This window comes from Lathamus discolor, chromosome 19 (genome assembly GCF_037157495.1).
Source record: "Lathamus discolor isolate bLatDis1 chromosome 19, bLatDis1.hap1, whole genome shotgun sequence".
NCBI classification, from domain to species: Eukaryota; Metazoa; Chordata; class Aves; order Psittaciformes; family Psittacidae; genus Lathamus; species Lathamus discolor.
This window is the reverse complement of record NC_088902.1, coordinates 1,604,628-1,621,334: the sequence shown is the minus strand read 5'-3', so window position 1 is coordinate 1,621,334 and position 16,707 is coordinate 1,604,628. Positions and strand designations below refer to the sequence as shown.

At 45.3% G+C, this 16,707-nt stretch overlaps 1 protein-coding gene across 9 annotated transcripts in view; it reads left to right on the top strand.

The window, feature by feature from the left end:
• The window catches only part of PLXNA2 (plexin A2), a 257,933-nt gene that overhangs the window by 28,257 nt on the left and 212,969 nt on the right, over positions 1–16,707 (top strand). For 8 of the 9 annotated variants that reach the window (XM_065698048.1, XM_065698047.1, XM_065698049.1 and 5 more), the window contains exons 2-5: positions 2,542–2,686; positions 5,597–5,696; positions 11,530–11,714; positions 12,428–13,006. The gene's annotated coding sequence lies outside the window, so the exon portion shown is untranslated. The remainder of the gene's footprint in view (positions 1–2,541; positions 2,687–5,596; positions 5,697–11,529; positions 11,715–12,427; positions 13,007–16,707) is intronic. The other variant, XM_065698050.1, reaches the window with a different exon arrangement.

The following is a 16,707-nucleotide window of genomic DNA, read 5'->3' as shown; positions in this document are numbered from 1 at the left end:
AAATAATTCCCAAAGACTTGCAATAGAGCTCTGGCTTGCAAGTGTATAGGATGGCAAGATAAAGGTTTATCTGCTGTAGGTTCTACCTGGTAAAAAGTTATCCCTCTTTTGATTTTGAATCTTAAAAAATAACCATATAAAAGTACAGAACTGTCCTCTGATCATCTCTGTCTGCTTACAATATGTTATGTAGCTTGTTCTTCTGGTTTTATGGGATATGTTAGCTGGCTTTTAGTTTTCTGGTAGAGGAAATACATCCATATGTGGATGGTAGAAGAAGGCTGAATTCCAAGGCCTTGGGCAACCTGGTCTAGTGGAAGGTGTCCCTGCCTGTGGCAGATGGTTGGGACTACATGATCTTAAGGTCCCTTCCAGCCCAAAGCATTCCATGATTCTATGACTTGCAGTATGCCTGTAGGCTACTTAATTAAATTCTCAGTGCCTTGACGTCTACTTGACAAGTAGTTCTGTTATCTCATGTTCAAGTTCTTACTTTAAGCAGTCACTGTGGCATCTGGCTGAGCTCTATCCCTTCTTCTCTGCTATGTGAGATTGGAACTGGCCAAGGGAGCTTCCAGGGTCCCCTGGGAAGAGTACAGGCAATACCTCTGTGACTGAAGATGCTCACCTGAGGATGGTCGTGTCCACACAGGCAGCACCACTGTAGGACAGTGACATCCAGCATCTCAAGATGAGGCAGAAGCATTTCCCTAACACTGCAAGGGAAAGGTCTCATTTGATGAACAAGTATATTTGGGTTTTTTTTCTGCTAACCTTCTTCTCTTCTGCCTTCCCTCCCTGCTGCCCACCCCCTAACCCTTTTACCTCCCTTCCCCAGCTGAGCCTTTCTGGAATATACGCTATATTTGTCTCCTGCTTCCCTGAACACCCATTATTATGTAGAATAATAATGCAGGAGCTCTGCTCGGCACCTCTGCTCAGTGGCTCCAAGTGGGTTGAATTGTAGCCAGCGGCAGGGGGTGATAAATGTAGCGTAAGATGCCTTTTCCACAGCAAACTGCAAATTGCCTCAGCAGCACAGCCCACAAAAGGTTCCTGCAGAGCAAATTTATCTCCCATTGTCGACCCAAGGAGGAAAGTGGAGAGGACCAAGCATCCTATTTTTAAAAAGTCACATTTGATCTTGTTCAGACTCAGAGTCCAGAGTATTTTAAAGGACTTTTCATGGAAACTGCAGACTTGAGAATGCAGCACAGATAAAGGGATTTATTTTTAACTGCAGCCTGGGTTCATGACCATGTAAGCATTTCAATTTTAAGCCACTCAGTTTGAATATTCACCAAAGTGAATGTTATGTCACCTAATAACTCATGGGTGGGAGGAGGGATGGTGGCTGGTGAAGGGAAGAATAAGACTGTTAGAGAGAAATTGCCCTCTAAAGATTACCCTGCACTTCCTAAGCAAAGGAGAAGGGGAGGATCGATACCAGGGGGGTTTATCTGCCCACTCCAGAGTTCACACTGTGCCTCCTCCCATATGGTTCACTCCTCAGACAGCAGCATGATGGACAGTCCTGAGGAGTGTGTGGTGATGGATATATAGTTGGAAACCCCCAGTGATGGATGACAGAGAAAGGGAGAGGGGGATGTTCGGTGATTGATCAATAGTGGCACAACCGCAGTATCCACAGTTAATGGTATGAGGTGTCTCTGATGTATAACTCTAAATACCTCTGTATTTGATACTCACTTGCCATCTTCCTGCTCTACTGTCCTCTAAATGTCAGTTAATGAATTAAATACTGATAACTGGTATTAGTTTGCTGAGCTTGGCTGTGGCCAGGGAGGAGGAGCCCTCCCCACCATTCCTGAGCATCCGCTGCTGCAGAGCTGGACTTGGGATGCGGTCCGGATGGTCCTCCACTCATCCGCACTGGGTGGTGGGATTTATGAGTGTGTTTCCAGGAGTAAATGCCTGAGTGCCTTTAATTGTATCCTTCATTAACATCCTAGAGTTATTGTTTGTATTACAGTTCTTGTTAGGATCCACCTCTGAGATCGAAGCTCCAGGCAAACAGAGAGCAGAGCAGCTCGCGAGCGTCCACAACTGGGTGACAAGGGTGGGAGGAGAAAACAAGGTGCTGGGAAGCAGGGAGAATGGCCTGGGCATAGCTGATGGGTGGAAGGAATAAACAAAACTTCAAGCCCAGTATCCACACGCTGCTGTGTGCCTTCCTTGTGTGCTAAATCCCATGGAAATGCATTTTGCTTGTGTTCACTTGGCTTCAAAATCAGGTTAACGGCTTCAAAATCTGATATATGCTTGCTGTGTGCTCTTCCAAAGCACATTAGTAAGTGCAAAGGAATTATTGTGGAATGAGGAGTGTGTAAATGGGAGTAGATTAGCTCTCTTTGCCTCAGCGTTCCTATTTGTGATATATTGCTAAGTAAATACTTTAATGCTGGTGTGAAGTCAGGCTTAATTTATTAATGTCATGCCTAATTAACCTGTCAAGATCCTTCCTCAGAAAGAGGATTATTAGGAACAATAATGTTACTATTCCACTGGTGTTGCTTTTAGCTGAACTCACATGAAGAGGTGATCAGAACCTGGGAGTCAAGAAGCGATGAACAGCACCAAGGGCAGCCTGACCTGTGTCCGGGTGCTAACAGCAGATTCCACGAGGCTCGTGCTCTGTCCTGCAGGCACATGGACAAAGGAATTGGTAAGAAAACATCTAAACCAGCTTGCATTATATATATATTCATTTTCCTTTAGCTTAGTTGAAAACAGATCAACCTATTTGCAATTCCAAGTTGAATTTGAGGGACTAGAATCTATTTTTGCCATGTTAACATAATGAAAACTAAATGTAAGTTTGCGGTTATTTTCCGAATGGCCTTTAAGCTTCAGGTTTATTTATACACTGTTTCCTAAGGACAGAAAAATATTCTCCCTTTGTCTTCATCTAAGATATCTTCACATCTTTTCCCATGCAAATAATTCATGTCACTGAGAAAAAAGTTGTCTGTGAATCACTGATGAGTCTTTGATGCTTAACGTGCTGTCCAGCGTATGCATAAAGTTCTCTTGGAATGGAGTTTAACAAGAGAATCTGATTTTCTTCCTCACATCTTTAAAGTTTCCCATTCAGATTTCTCTCTAACAAGCAAATGAATGTTCCAGCATCATTATGGTTTCTGTTGTAAAAATGGCAGCTTCCTCCATCCTGTGTTTTCACACAACAAGGAGCCCAGCAGCTGAGCCATGCTGTGATTGCTTCCAATATGGCCTGTAGCATGGTTTGAAACAGGAGTCTGGCAGGACTCTCAGGGAGGCAACTTCCCCGTGCTCAGGGAAAACATGGCAGAACCATTTGTTTAGGAGCAGGGTTCCTTTCTGAAAGTGTTTTCAATAGAAAGTTGTTGAGTCAGCTTTTATGTGCATTTGGTCAACGTTTCAGTGTGAAATCTTAGTGCACAGGGGTGTTCTTATATAGGCAGGCTAGAGAGCTGGGCTGGGTCAGACTGGAGAAGAGAAGGCTCTGGGTAGACCTTAGAGCAGCTCCAGTGCCTAAAGGGGCTGCAGGAAAGCTGGAGAGGGGCTTGGGACAAGGGCCTGTAGGGACAGGCCAAGGGGAATGGCTTGAACCTGCCCAAGGGGAGACTGAGATGAGCTCTTAGGCAGAAGCTCTTCCCTGTGAGGGTGCTGAGGCGCTGGCACAGGGTGCCCAGAGAAGCTGTGGCTGCCCCATCCCTGGCAGTGCTCAAGGCCAGGTTGGACACAGGGGCTTGGAGCAAGCTGCTCCAGTGGAAGGGGTCCCTGCCCGGGGCAGGGGTTGGAGCTGGGTGAACTTTAGGGTATCTTCTAACCCAGACAAGTCTGGAGTTGTGTGGTTCTCTTAGGAGCAGCCCAGAGCCACTGCTGCCCAGTGCTTGCTAAGGCTTCAAACCTGGCTCTTGCTGTGTGTTTGCAGAATGATTAAAATCGTGCTCCAATACAAATAATAATAAAATATACAATGCATCTCAAAGTGCCTGGGAGAGAGTGAATAATTAGCCATAGAATAGAATATGTAAACAGAAACTGCCTTAAAACCAGATGAAAATACATCGGGAACAAGCTACTGTTACATTTTCCACCCCCATCTGAATATGTCTGGGGATGCTTAAACTCTCCTCTGGAGGAAAAAACCTCTTCTCATTTCTCCTTTATTAATATGCTACTGTAGCAGTTTTGAGAAATTAAAAATAATTGATACATTTGAGAAGGCACAAGCAGTAACTATTTCATATTTTTAAAAGCTTTGCAAAATATCCAGGAAAAAGTGCTGTGCATGCATAATGCCAGAGCTAAAATCTGCTCAGAGTGATGCAGTCAAGCCCTCTTTTATGGGAATAACCGTACATGTGGTGTAGATGGAGGGTTTCTGCTGTAGCTGGGAAGAACCTGGGTGATCCCCGGGTTTAAGTACTTGAGCTCTTTTAGCTGGGCTGGGAAAGGTTTTCCCTTCAATCAGCAAAGGTGCTTGAGGGAGAGCTCCTGGTGTAGCACCCATTCTGCTGAACACATCCATGCTGCTGGCCTAACAGGCCCTCGTTCTGTAACAACAAATGCCTTAATTACAAGTGATTTGGTCGAAGTCTTGCTAGCTCTGCGTGCATTAAGTGGAACAGATTAAACCTGAGACGAGGCATTGTTGGGGGATTCTCTGGCAGCAGTTTTGTACCACGTTTTTTGATGCATATCTAACACATCAGTGCTCTCAGCTGTTTACAGTATCTGCATTAGGAGCAATCACACAGAGTGGACCTCCAAAGGAGGCTGGTTTTGTTAGGTAAAAGGGAATGAAGCACAGAAAATAGTATTAAAGATGAACAAACGCTTCCATTATTTCAGCAAATTAAATGCACTTTTCCAAGTGAAGAAGGCAAAAGTCAGTCATTATCTGTCTGTGATACAGCGCAGCAGATAATAAAGAGGGGTTTATGATCTCTGAAAGCAAATTAGAGGATATTTAAACAACACGTCTTTCTATGAAGCAGTGATAATTACAAAATCAGGTCAAAATACAGAACAATCTAACCCTGCCCCAAGCTAATGTTACTTGAATAAGCTGAAATCTCCTGTATTCTCTCGCAGAAGAAGGATTCATTTGGGATGCAGCTGTTCTCATTATTGTTTATCATCTGGACTCATAAACCCTTGTTAGTGTGTGTTGATACTTGTCATATCCAAAGCTCAGCATTGCTTTGTGCCTTGCTGATCAGCTGAGCAGGAGCAAGGCACAGCTTCTCCCCCCTGCCACCTTCACCTCCCGCACCATTTTGGGGTAGGGAACTATGATTCTGTGAGTCTGCGAAACTGGTCTTGCTCTGGCTTATGCAGCTACACGATTCCCACTACCAGTATCTATGCAGTCCTGAAGTTTAGGAGTCAAACAAATGCTTATTCAAATCCAGAGATGAATTAGCGTGATCTTCAGTGAACTTTGCATCCAACTGTTTGGTGCACTGGTGCGTCCATGTTGCTTTCCTTTTCCTTATTTAGGCATTTCCAATAGTACCTTTTCTTTAACGCACAGTTTAGGCTGGGCTTTGGAAAGAGTGTTTTGATAACTTGCTTTAACTCCTAGGACTCCAGGACGGATCATCCCAGGAGCTGCTGAGGATGTTGTGCAGCCTGGACCCAAACCTGCTCCCTCTGAAGCCAGTGGGATTTTTAACCCAGTGCTGGTAAGAATGTCAACGCAGAGCACATTCCGTGCTCATGAGTGACAGATGATACTGCATGGTTTTGACAGACAGAGAAATTAGGTTCTAAATCCTTTAGCTATCTTTTGCAAAGTTACCCATAGTCCATCTTGTAGTGATTTTAATGACTTCTCTGGGATGGGGACAGCTGCCAGCCTAGCAGGGGCACCATGTGTTGATGGTCACGTTGAACGTTGCGGGAAACATGTGTAATGATCAGCCCTGAAACCAGGACACCTTGTTAATAGAAGCCATAATATCAGACTAAAACAAGTGTTTTGGATTCAGGCCACCTCTTTGCTATCTCCCTGGCATATGAACTCTGAATTATCAAGCATCCAGCAAAATGCTCAGTTTCCTGCTGGTTTAGCCCGAAACAGAATTTTGCTGATAAAACCAGAGGATGAGCTGATTCCCCAGACCTTCCCCTTGTCTAATCCTCTGTGACCCACAGGATGAAAACTGAACTGATTAAAGCACTAGAAAACATACTGTGGGAATCCTGTTGGCGTTCACCCCTGAGGGAAGACTAGAACGGCCTAAAAGGTCTTTTCCCTGCTCTAATTTGGGTGATCTTTATGATTCACTTTGCTCTGCTGGGGGAATACAAAGGAAGAGGCAGAGCACCTGGACAAATTGTTGCTGGCCCTGGATACTAATAGAAAGAAAGATGTCAGAGTAGATGACAATGAGGTCGCGTGTGCCAAAGGAGGGCAGCTGATGAGATCACAGCACAGCCACCAGCTCTGCCTGGCCTCTCATTAGCAGCCAGAGAAGAGCGCGGCTGATGGGAGAGGCCAGGGGTAGCACCAGCAAACAGATCCACTGGCAGAGGAGAAAATCCCCCTCTCCCTCCCCAGGGAGCTGCTGCGCTGCTTTTCCTTCTTGCTGTGAAATGGGGAAATTGCCAACCCTCTCTCAGTCCAGGTTTGTGTGTTGTATCCCTTCCCAGAGAGTTCTCCCAGACATCTGTAAGGACTGGATATTAGGAACAATTCCTTCCCCAAAGGGTGCTCAGGCATTGGAACAGGCTGCCCAGGGCAGTGCTGGAGTCGCGGTCCCTGGTGGTGTTCACACACCATGTAGAAGAGGCCCGCGGTGACATGGGTTAGTGGTGGCCTCGGCAGTGCTGGGCAATGGTTGGACTTGATCACCTTAAAGGTCTTTTCCAACCTGGTTAAATCTATGATCCAAAACAAAAATACCTGTCCTGGGGAATGACGGGCATCCTTTCTGTCTCAGAGGCACCTTGGGCTGTGCCTCCCTTGGAAGAATACTTCAGCAGCAAATGCAGTTTAATGAATTGAACAAAATGAAGCACACTCCTCCTCATGGTTAAGATATTAATGTAGCAGTATCCTTGGAGGAACTACAGAGCAGTTTCTAAACAAGCAACCTTTCTGCTCAGCTTTGCTCCAGGCATCTCGGGATATGTCTGCAAACATTAAATTTCAGCCCTCTGCTGTCTGACAGTTTGGGACTGGAAACCGGTCCCGAGCAGACTCAGCAGCAGATCAGATGGGTGATAACTGTGTAATTTATGGAAGCCTTTGCCTGTGTTACAGAGAAAATAATTGCAGCAGCAGGCATAAAATAATGAGCTGTGGTTGTGCTGCATATTGTTTTCTCTTACTTTTATGGCACCTGACATCCAGTGCATGTGCTGGACAGCACAACATTATGGAGAGAGTCATTCCTATAGACTGGATGTGGGACATTCCGATTAGAGTTGAGCCGAGCTCGGAATTGGAAGTGTAATCCTCCGGCACATCACACTGACAGAGCAATTCCAAGGAAGCAGGGATTTAACTGACGTGTTGCCTGGCCAAGCTGGTCCTGAAACCAAACAGAAGCCCAGAAGTTCAGAGGGTTTGCCGAGATTGGGAATCTTTCCTAGGACAGGCAGTGGCCAGAGGCCTGGAGATGCATTGGGAGCACATTACTTGGGTATTAGAGTCACTCAGGATCATCTAAAGAACAGCATTAAAAACCATGGGAGTGTGAAGGCTGCACCCATGGTGCATGCTGTAGTAGTGTCAAGCAAATATAAGTGCTGTCAGGAACACGGGAAATGAATTCTTCCTTAGGACAAGGGGGTTTCCTTGCACGGAGTTTTCTGCTGCCCTTTTATCAGCTCTAGCCAGCTTGAGGAATCCAGCAAGAAACTGTATCTGCCTGGAAAATTCCTGAACACCTTGGTAGCTTTTAATTGAACGGCTTCTTTTCTAGGTCACAGCACAGCCATAGCAGGTACCGTTTTCTCCATTAAACAGTGTCACTTATTGTGATTAATTTTGTAGGTCTCATCAGGGTACTTATTTCATAGAATCCCAGACTGGTTTGGGTCGAAGGGACCTAAAAGCTCATCCAGTTCCAACCCCCTGCCCCAGGCAGGGACACCTTCCACTAGAGCAGCTTGCTTCTCTAAGCCATTTCCAACCTGGCCTTGAACACTGCCAGGGATGGGGCAGCCACAGCTTTTCTGGGCAATGTCCGAGAGTCTACAGCCTGGGCCCTGGTCATGTACTGCTGAAAGAGCAGCTTCAGTGTTGGAGGTATCAAGGAAGGGCCATACACTGACCCCTGGCAGAACTCAATCCCCAGCAGTCCATCCCTGAGATGAAAAAGAGCATCCAAAGTCACAGGGCTTTGCTACAACCTCCTGTTTCCTTCTGTGTCTCTTCAAGTTAATTAGTTATGCTCTTCTTCTACTTAATTAGCTCAAAGAAAAACAGCTCTTTGTACTTAGCCTTATAAATTACAGTCTTTTTCTGTCTGATATGTTATAAGGGGTGACACTTTCAGCATTTTCTTAGCAGGGTCACGTTTACAATTCTTAAAGGTTTGGAAGGAGTCTCACTTAGCCATGCTGTGGAGCATGGATGCTCGGAAAGGCGGTTCAAAGGTACCATGATTTCCTTTAAAAAATTATCAGAGGAACTGGGAGAAAAAACTTGTGAGGATCAAAGCAAATGAACTCCATTAAAAAAGACTAAGTAATGACAAAAAGTTACTGAAATAGCAAACCTGCATGAAAGTGGCAAAAAGAACTTCAGATGTTCATAAGGTACCACCTGAAAAACACGGGTGACTATTCAATCAGGAGGATGATAGTAGGTTGCTGCAGTCAGTTTTAAGGTTGCAAGAACATTGGAAAACCTCAGACTCATCTATTTAAAATCAAAAAGATTCCTGGCCTTTACCACCATGCTGGGGCCATGTAAGCCATAAGCTCTATGCATGGAATCTCCTCAGCATGGGGATGCACAACTCGCCCAAAGGAAGGTACAAACAGCAGCCCCATGTCAGCCAGCACATGATGCATTGTCCCCGTTTAACAGATTAAAATGCTGATGGCACCCATGACATAAGCTGCACTGGAACCAGAGCCTGGTGAGCTAAAACCTGCATGCCCAGCAGGAGGGGATGGGGGCACTGGAGGTGCTGGAACATCTCCTCGGGAGAGTTTTTGAGAGAAAAAAGTAATTAATTCATAGTGACTGCAAGAATAAATACACAGAGAAAGGAATTCGATGATTTTGGACAGAATACAACAATACGTTACCAGTATTAGTATTTGGAGGAGATGTCAGGAAGAGATCAATTGCACTGAAGACAAGAGTTTTAATTCCAGATTTACACCAGGGTAAGGCAGACTAAAACCAGCCCTGTGAGTGCATTACTGACTCAGTAGTCATCCATCTGCTTCCTGCAGTAAAGGCTGTGTGAACTGGGGTCTGCTGGGGCTGTTCCCTCCCCATGCAATACATCTCTGCTGCATGCAGAGCTGGGCTGTGCTTGCACTGTTTATACATCTGTCTTTCCACTCCAAATAGACCCGGTCCTGTGCATACACAAGACATATACTGTGAAAATACTCCCTTAACAATGTGTCATTGAGGCAGGGAGAGGATAAACACCAACACAGCTCTTGGCAAACTTGACATCAAAGTTCACGGGTGGGTTTTTTTTCCACCACTCCAGCCAGAAGTGATGTTAAGCAAGAGAGCTCCTGGAGCTGTGTTTATTGTTACAGAAAAGAGTTCATGTGCTTTATCATCTGTTTGGAACTTTTGAGCTCTTTCTAGGGCTGACGTTGATTTCCTCAATGGCATTCAGAGTGCATTTCTCAAGTACACCTTATCATAGAATCACAAACTGGTCTGGGATGGAAGGAACCTTAAAGCTCCTCCAGTTCCAAGCCCCGGCCATGGGCAGGGGCACCTGCCACTGGGGCAGCTTGCTCCAAGCCCCTGTGTCCAACCTGGCCTTGAGCACTGCCAGGGATGGGGCAGCCACAGCTTCTCTGCGCACCCTGTGCCAGCACCTCAGCACCCTCACAGGGAAGAGCTTCTGCCTAAGAGCTCATCTCAGTCTCCCCTCGGGCAGGTTCAAGCCATTCCCCTTGGCCTGTCCCTACAGGCCCTTGTCCAAATCCCCTCTCCAGGTTTCCTGCGGCCCCTTTAGGCACTGGAGCTGCTCTCAGGTCTCCCCTTCAGGAGCCTTCTCTTCTCCAGTCTGACCCAACACAGCTCTCTCAGCCTGTCCCCAGAGCAGAGGGGCTCCAGCCCTTGGAGCATCTTTGGGGCTTCCTCTGGACTTGCTTGATCAGGTCCACATCCTTGTTTTGGGGGCTCCAGAATATCCTTCTTGAAGGTTAACATGTAATATGAAGCTGGGGCTTGTGCTTTCAGTCCTTAGACCCAAGCCACAGAGCTCCCGGGGATGGAGTTGAGAGCAGAGCCATACATCAGGCTCTCTCCAGTGCTTCACCTTCCACTGGTGTTAACTGAAAAGGGGAAGAATCTGCCCAAGAGGGGGATAGCAGAGTTATGATGTGTCTTATTGATTTATCTACACAACACTAGGGAAAGAATACAGAAAGAGAGTTTGGATAATACAAAGATAGACATTTTCAGTACTGACTTGGGGTCACAGGAATTCTATAATCAGATCTCTAACTCACCCACCTCACTTAGATTTTGCAGCACTGGATAATATATGACATCAGTCAGAAACCTCAGTGGCAAGCAGGACAGTGTTTTGAAAGCTGTGTCCTTGCAATATTGTCCCTATCAGAAAAGTACGTTTATCTCCCTCTGGGCTCTGTGCTGCGTCCCCAATTGTTAGGAGAAGGAAAAAAAGCACAGCCAGATCGAGAAAAGCTGAAGTTTGCCATGAAAACTTCACCGAGCAACTCATCTCACCTTGATGTCTTCTGCAGGTACAGCTACATAATTCTAAGTGTCCGTGGTTAGTGCTCAGCTGCAGGACCAACATCTAGTTAGAGATTAGCTCAGAGAGAGGAGGAAAAACAATTCCAAAGCAGTCAAGATCTTAATCCCAGCAGTGAAAAGCTGGAAGAAGTTTCCAGCCAACCACATAGCTACAAAGTGTTAGTAGTGAGCATGGCTCTGATTTCACTTGTGGTAAAGCCTGCAGCCAACTGCTGGAGCCGAGGCATTAATCATGGAATCAACCAAGTTGGAAAAGATCTTTAAGATCATGAAATCCAACCATTATGATAGAGTAAGGGCTCTGTGGTTTACACGTGACCTGCTCATCCAACCCTTCCCAGCTTTCAGCACTCAGCTCCAGCCAAATTCTTAGCTTATGGAAAGAAAATGTTGGAAACCCCCCTAATTTTCCTGAAAGTGTGTCTGAAAGTTTAATTAAAGAAGCCCAAACTTTTCCTTGCCCATCTTGGATGGAGAACCCGATTGAGCATTGATCCCTGGCAGGGATTTGATCATTGTTTGGCAGCAGTTCCATGAGTGGTTTGTAGGTTGTATCCTGTCCATTAATTGTTTTGCAGGTTCTGCCACAGACATGGCTTTGACCTCCAGCTCTCACCCCAGGACACACCGTCTGCTGAGGGGTTTGAGGTGGTTCTCCCAGCCAGGATGAAGCAGCTCGTCCCAGTGCTTGGAGCAGGGCAGGACTCGCCCTCAGGGACACAGACTTTGTGCAGGTCCTTTAACACCAAAATTCTGGAATTAGGTAAAAACTCTCACCCTGGGATTTTTGGATACGAGCCTAAACTCCAAACCTCACATGGTTGCATTGTGCCTAATTACAGCCTGTCTAAAATGTTAATGGATCCCAGCAATGCAATATTCATACTAGAGGATTATTATATTGCACATACTTTGCAGTTAATGTAGTTGGGCAAAAAGGCCCAATAATAGGAAACCAGCCTGCTGTTGGGTTGAGTTTTCTTGGCTTATTGATTGAGTTTTTAAGTTTAATGCGAGGAGACGGTTTTATAGTACAAAGTGTATTTTAAGCATCTATTTATTAAAGCTGAATTGTGCTAGAACTCCTGTTCAAAAGTACACCTGACAGCTAAATGAATAGCAAATTATTTCCCGGCGTCTGTGCTATTGTCTGGTGTTTCTGTGCAGCTAGTTCCTGCATGTACCGCAGGTTAAAAGAATCCTCAACCTTCTATTTAATACAACAAACTTTGTCAGATGTTGTTATTATTTTTGCTGGATGTCATAGTCGAGTGTAATGTATGCATAAAAAACCTCCCTGACTCCTTGAGCAGTCTAAATCAGGTGGAAACAGGCTGCAGGAGTGAGGAGAAATGGAGCATGGGGGCTTTTATTTAATCTAGTTCAAACAGGCTGTAATTAGAGGCATTAAAATGCTGGTGAATCCAGTGAAACATTATTCGCCATCACTAAGGATTCTGGCTATTTCCTCTACAGAGTGGGGAGCAGGAGTTGGATGGCAGCGTGATGGGAGGATGCTCTGGGCAGAGCAGGGGCTTGGAATGCTGCACATTGTCCATGAAATGACAGATACCTTTGCCATGGTGTTAACAGCCTGAGCACCCCACAGAGAATTCTAGAATCTCAGGGACCTCAAAAATCATCTGATTCAACCTTTGGAGGCACAGCATCACCTAAAAGATGTCCAGCACCCTGTTCAACACTGGAGAATCCACCACTTCCCTGAAGGGAGACGGAGAAGAGATAGCACCCTAAGCTTTGCAAGGAAAGAGTTAAACGAGTTAAGGAGAGGTCCCCAGTTGTGTGTCCTTAGCAGTAATGAGCCCAGCTGGAACGAATCACCAGGTCCTTTACCACTTGGAGAGGTCCAGCAGGTGCCCAGGATTGGCAGTGGGCCTGGCTTTAAAGGCTTGTTGATAGCTGCAGCTCTAGTTTGAGGGTCTTCCTGCTTTGGAGTTTCTTGTTGGGATGATGTTCTTGGAAGAAGAAATACAGATTCACTTGAGGCTTATTCAGGAGCAGCTTGTAGTAGTGTTTTTCCTTTGGCCAAGAAAGGTAAGAGAAATACCAGTATGGAAAAAATAGATATATATATATATGCTGTGTATCAGGGCATGGGGGCAGGAGTTCATTGCGTGAGATACAGAAGTGCAATAAATCATTGCTATGTGTAGCCTAGAGTTGATTAAATCAGACGTTGGGTCCCTTGTTGAACCTGGAAAGTTGTGAGGTGACTTTGTGAGTTAATTGCTGTGGCTGTTGCTGGAGGGCTGGGAAGAAATGGGATTGAGGTTGCTGGTAAGGAGTCTGTGCTGATGGCTTTACCTTTTGTGCTGCTCTGCTCTAATAACAAATGCTTATGCTTTCTTATTGTTGGGGTTTGGTGGAGTTTGGGGTTCTTCTGTTGAGTTCCTTAGCTTGAATTACCCTGTTCTCTGTGAAACAGAGATTCAGAGGGGAGGTTTAAGGGGAGATTTATATTAGGTATATGGTTAAGATGGAAGGTGTTCAGAAGCAGCTGAACAGGGAATAGGAAAGGGCCTGGGAGTTCGATGCACGGTGGGTGGGTAAGCTGGTCATGAAGTTTGACCTGATTTATTTAATTTTCTGGGAATAATAATAATTCTTTCCTGAAGTGACAGTCTGCATGTCAAAGTTTCAGCTCAATTTGAAATAGCTGAATGATGGATTCCAAGGGGAAAATAATGCTGGTTGTGTGGTGTACGTGCTGACAGTTTCTAACCAAGGTGTTGCTCGCCACCTTAACGTGCCACAGAAGAAATTACAGGTTGGCAAAGAGAGCTGTATTTCACGTGATTATGGATTGCTTGTGTTACTATCCATTAGGAAATAAAAAGGAGAGAAGGCATTGGGTGGGGGGGGGGAGTGTTAGTTTTTTAAGTCTTGCACTGAAAGTGTTTCAGTCTGGAGTAACTGAGTTACTTGCAAAAACAGTGGTTTTAATGATGGTCTGGCCCCTAAGGGGGTAAAACATCTGCCCTGGCAGAATCCTGCAATCTAACCTTATAGTAGAGCTGCTTGGAAAATCACGTTTTCCCTGAATCTATAGCATTTTTAAGAAATAAATTAATTCTGCTCTAGTTTTCCTTGTGATAGGACCTTTAAAATCAGATGCACTGATTCACTCGCTATTCACTCTCCTTTGTGTCCTGGTGTAATTTATCATACGTGAGCAAAATGTCCTGTGTAAATCACAGCTGAATATCTGAAGAAGCTCGCTAAAAATTATGGGGACCATCAAAGTTTGTTTCACTGATAAAATGTCTGAGAGCTGTTTCTGATAGTACACTGGGTATCTTTTATTAAAGATTTAATTTCAGGAGCTTCATGTGTGATTGGATTTTGAAAGTCTCAGTAGGTAGCTTATGAGAAAAAGAACAATTGATGAAAATAGGTTGCTAAGATAACTGTCTGCAGCCTCTAATCTGTATGCTTGGTTGTCCCAGGACAGCAATCCCCACAGCCCTCCAGAGGCCTCTGATTTTATGCTATGCAGCAATAACATGGTCCATATACTGTGCAAAGGCTGCCTGTAACTTCTAGTCCCAGGTCTTGAAAACATTTATGTACATTATTTAACTCCACCTCTTAAAACGGGGCCCATTGGCAAGCCCCATAGGTAGATGAGCATGTTAAAGCTGTGTTTGGATGTATCAGTGCTGTGAGCTACGGGTCTGTAGCAGGGTGTCTCTGCCCAATGTCGTCGAGTGCTTGCAGCAGCAGCATCTGTGCAAAGAACAAGCCCAGGCACCAGCCTGGGACCACATCTGGCAGGAGCTTTCTCACCTTCTTGACAGTATTATGAGGCCTGAATTCAAAGCAGGGGCTCTTAGTTGGCACCAGGTTTAGTTTATTTGTTTAGGATGCTCAGTTTTGTGGTGTTCTTTGCATTTGTTTTCTTTTTAAGAGCTAAATAAAATTTGCCGAGTCCATATTCCACTCTCTGTTGATGCAAGTGTAAATCAGGAAACTAGCCTGCCCTACTGCATAAAAGGCTCAATACTCTTCTCTACAACTGCCCATTAAGCTTCACAAATGGATAAATAAGGAACTGAGATGTGTCATTTATTCATAGCACTTGGAAGGCGGGGAGGAATGCCATAAATCCATGGGCACCTTGGGCTTCACATCTGTCACTAAGCAACCTGGAGCATCACGGCTGGCGGTGGTGCTGAGCACACATCCCCTCGCCTTTCCCCCAGGCCTTTGTCTTCAGACCACGGGAGACTCACACTTTGCTGCCCACCACCAAGCCAGTGCCCCTGCCTGGACCCCAGGAGCTCAAGGGATGGTGGCTTTTTAGCTCTGCTCATTCTCACCTCTCGTTTTCTGCCATCTCACCTGCCCAGACCCTCTGCCTCCTGATTTCTTTCCATCTCACTGCTCTGAACTCTATAGACCTGGTTTCTTACTGTGCCAATACAGTTTGCAGGTAAGAAAAGCACCATAAATGTCACATAACCGTCTTGCCAAAAGAAGCAGGAAATAAGTTATTTAGCTGTCCCTGCACACATGTGTGCTGTGTGTGTGGAAGGGAGGGCTTTTGCAGATGCACTAGGAATAATAATTAAACTCACAGCTCATTAAAATGGAGTTACAGGAATGCTTCTGGCCTTCAGGATTATCTGACCATCCTCACATAGCATTAGGTGAAGCTGAAGGCTTGGGGAGAGAAGGGCATCGTCTGCAGTAACAGCAACATACCTCCCTGTCTCCGTATAATAGAAAGCTGGTGATTTGAAGGGGCTGATAGATGAGATGGGAGCACCTTGTTTGCACTGCAGCAGAGCCCAGTAGTGAAGGGACAAAGGCAAAGGTGTATTTCTCAAAGAAAATGATGCAAATGAGGCAAGAATCCCTCCAGTTAGTGAAGTTATTCCAGCAAGTGGCTATATAAATGTCTTTATATTGTTATTTCTGATATTAGTTTGTTGTTCCTCCATGAAAGCTGATTTATTTGAAATGTTATTACTTGAAACACCCTAATCTTTTTGTAATAATTCATATACTGGAGATTACAGTTTTGGAAGGCAGCCCAGCTCTGGCTGGAATCCTATTTATGGATTAAAGGATTTGAACAGCATTGCAAGCTAGATCTCCGAATAGCAGGATAATGTAAACCTGGTTCCATATAAAATGCTTTACCTCTGCAATAGTAACCCCATTAAAGGCAGATTGTTGGAGGACGTTGGACAAGAGGACTTTCATTACAGTGAAGCAGGATATCTTGCACCCCTGAAGAGCAAGGATTTTCGGGGCTGAGTCTTCCCCTGGTTAAGATGCTCTCAGCTGCATTTTGTCTCTCCTTTCTTGTGGAAGCCATCATGCCAACTAATTCTAGAGGGGTTATGGTAGGTTTGAACAGACCTTCTGATGCAAGAACCATTGTTTCTGGTGAGAACTGAGCCACCACAAACGAGGTGCCCCAGCAAAGAGCAACTCCTACCCCATAATGGGAGGGAGGCAGCTGGGAGCTGTGATGCCATGCGAACGGCAGCACAAGCGCCCACCCCAGGACTCATTAGTGTTATTGAAGGGACAGTCCCACCCCAGGAAACTGGGAGCTTTTGGAAGTGTTGTTATTAATTTACTATTTAATGTAATAGCATGTGGGGAACCCAGTCACAGGCTGGAGCACTGTTGAGGCAAGATTTGAAGCAGAGCACTGAAGTGGCTATCGGGGTACTTACAGGCTGCTTTTACCATAATCTATGTGCAATAGAACCTGGCACTCT